Genomic DNA, 3,071 nt, shown 5'->3' on the forward strand with positions numbered 1-3,071 from the left:
ACTCCTACACTAGGAGTGAACACAAAAACATGTTTGATAGGTTTTTGATCCACCAAATAAATGCTCCAAGTTCTTGTTGCTATCTCTCAAAGGTTTTGTTGCAGAAAAGAGGCATGGGGCTATGCAAAAGTTATTCATAAAAAAAGAAAAAAGAGTTGAAAAAATGGACACAAAAGTTTCTGAGATATTGAAAACAATGGGTACTTAGATGCTCGCCTGAAAAAAAAGAGAAAATGAGATGAGTAAGATAGCCCCTATTCTCTAGCAAATGTTTCCAAGTTTCAAAAGAGAGATAAGTTTTCAAGGAGTAAAGTAGACTTATGTTAGCCACCAAATATATCCACACACATGCACATCTTAATTTGATTGTATGACTCAACTCTCTTTGGATATGTTGTTTGACTTTATAGTATATGCATTGCAAGTAGGCTCTAGCTTTCTCCCTACCTATGAACTCCACATAAGCCTTAGTAGTAGGAATAGAAAAAGGTATAACATCTTTATTGCCTTGATGAAGATCCACAAATACCACATATATTGAGAGACTTGAGAGTGTCATACAATGGAATCTCTGAATTTTATTTTAAAAACTTATAAAAACTCTGGAACAATGGTTGAACAAAGAACTTAAGACAGTGCTTGACTTGATCATTCTGTCTTTCAATTGCTCAAGACCTAAGTGAAGGCTAAGAAGCCCCATGGTTGAAGTAATATGGGTAAGTTTGAAAGTTAGATTAGTTTGTCCTAATTAGGAGGAGAATTTTTGATTGAACACATGTGTACTTTTGAGGCATGAAAACACTGTAGTAACTCCTGATCCATTGCTGAGTTTAGCTTTGCTTAGGGACTGACAAATGTTACGCTTGGGGGAGCTTGTTGACGGTCACTAACACCAATTATAATCCGTCAACATATCCTACATATGTATTTAATTTCATCACCAAACATAGGAATAGAGGTAAACTAATGAATTATACGAGCTTTGGTGAACATGTGAATGCAGGAGGATTTATCCAGAAAACAACCACTAAGACCATCGTCATACTCTCCAAACAAGCAATCCGACATTAGAAAGAGATTCGGCTCGCGAAGCCTATGGAAAACAACTCAAGACGGAGTCTAGAAGCTTCCACCAGAGGGAGGGGCCCACCTGTCATAGAGACAGGCCTGCTGGCCCCACCTATAGGCTGGCCTACCTATGGGTCCCACCGGTCAATGTCTCTTTTCTATGTCGGTTTACCACTGCCTTTGAGAGTCCATCATCGCCGTTGATCAAGGCCGGTTCATCCAACGGTGATCGAGGGAGTTGATGCGGATCGATGATGTGGCGATTCCTTGCCCCCTACTCCACCTCGATTTCTTGCCCCCTACTCCACCTCGTCCTATATATAGCAACTCCTACCCCTCTCTCTAGGGACAACCTGAAACCCTAATTCATATTCTCCTCGTTAGGAGCCAGCTATCAAGAGAAGGTTAGTCCTTCATAGGATCTAGTCTTGTAAATAATAGTGAGATGGAGAGTGAGGAAAGGGTTTGAAGGAGATGCTGGCTTGTCGGTGCTCTCTCTACGGTTTGTACCTTGGTATATTCAAGTTCTATCTGAGCTTGCTTCTGAGACTTATCTGGTAATCAACTTCTGATTCAAGTAAGCATCTTATTTGTATTGTTCATCAGGATTGCGACTCTTTTGAGTGCTTTATTCTCTTCCTAGGGGAGTAAAGTATTAATCGTAAGTGTAAACGTGGTGCTTAGACTTAGGTTAATCGTGGATGCACCCTATATTTCGGATCGGTGGTAGCTCGCGAGGGTAACTCTTATAGCCTCGTTGAATCTTTTATAGTCCACCTCCCATTTGTAGGCCAAGTAGGATCCGGTTACGAAGAAAAGTATCCTCTGCTGGTGTCTTTTCCTTAGTAATGTCCCTAATTGAATAGTAGAAGACATAGCTTACCCAAATTAGAACAAAAGAACCTTAGCTATCCTCTCTACGCTCCTATTCATCCTAACCTTGTTGTTACCCCTAGTTAAGTCAGACCGTAGTTAATCTCACACGTTTTCCTGTGGATACGATACTTGGAATACTTCCGGGTGAAAGCTACAGCGGTATCCGTGCGCTTGCGGATTTATCTGTGTACGTTAATTCAGATTATAAGGTAGTTTTTCGACATAATACACACTGAAGTCCAAGCTACTTATACCAGCAACTCTTACACACTCAACTAAGCTAAACAACTGCCTAGACACTGATACAAAGAGGTAAGATTGCAACTGCTCTGTCAAGTCATGTCTTGGGTGCGTTCACCGCGTGCACAACAACTGCTTGATTCAAACCTGCTGCTTCCCGCCACCAGTTTGGTCTAGCTCTGACGTGCAGAATTACACTAACATCCCCACCTTCCTCTGCCGCAAGTGCCCGTGTGCCGGTGTTGGGTTCTTCCTCCACTCGCCGTTCCCCTCCCCTGACATCTTTGGCACCGTCCCCATCCGTGAAGATCTCCTCCGAAGCCTCCTCCTCCTCCGGCTGCGCTGCCTCGGTTCGTCGGCGTCCCCCGCCGTCTCCGTGCGCGCGCAGATCCACATGGTCGTGCAGGCTGAGCCCGATCCGTGATACGTGTTCCAGTTTGGCGGCGAGCCATAGTGTGGGCCCTATAGTGTACCAGGTGCCTGGAGGAGCCGCCAGCGAAGGGCAGGGGCAGCCGGTCTTCACCTGCCGGTTCAGGCCAGCCGGAGGGCAACCAGGAGCAGGTTGGTAACTTGGTATAGTTTGGCGCCCGTGTAGTTTACGTGACACATATTTCTGTGTGCCACTTACAACAGCTTCATCAATTTGCTTGCTCATTCAGTTATCTTTGTCTTCACGCTGTCAGTATTTTGTTTGATCGTTCATCGTTTGAATCTGATTTCATATACTAAGTGCTTGTGTAGTTCATAGTTGCAGACACGCACTGGACCAAGAATGCTAGGTAGACATTAGCGGGCAAGGGTGGAGCATTAACCAAACACAAATAAGTGGCTTAATAGACTGATATACAAATCCAATGGTCAAAAATTTAAAACTCAAGGATAAACAG

The sequence above is a fragment of the Miscanthus floridulus genome, chromosome 5 (assembly GCF_019320115.1).
Source record: "Miscanthus floridulus cultivar M001 chromosome 5, ASM1932011v1, whole genome shotgun sequence".
In the NCBI taxonomy this organism is placed as follows: domain Eukaryota; kingdom Viridiplantae; phylum Streptophyta; class Magnoliopsida; order Poales; family Poaceae; genus Miscanthus; species Miscanthus floridulus.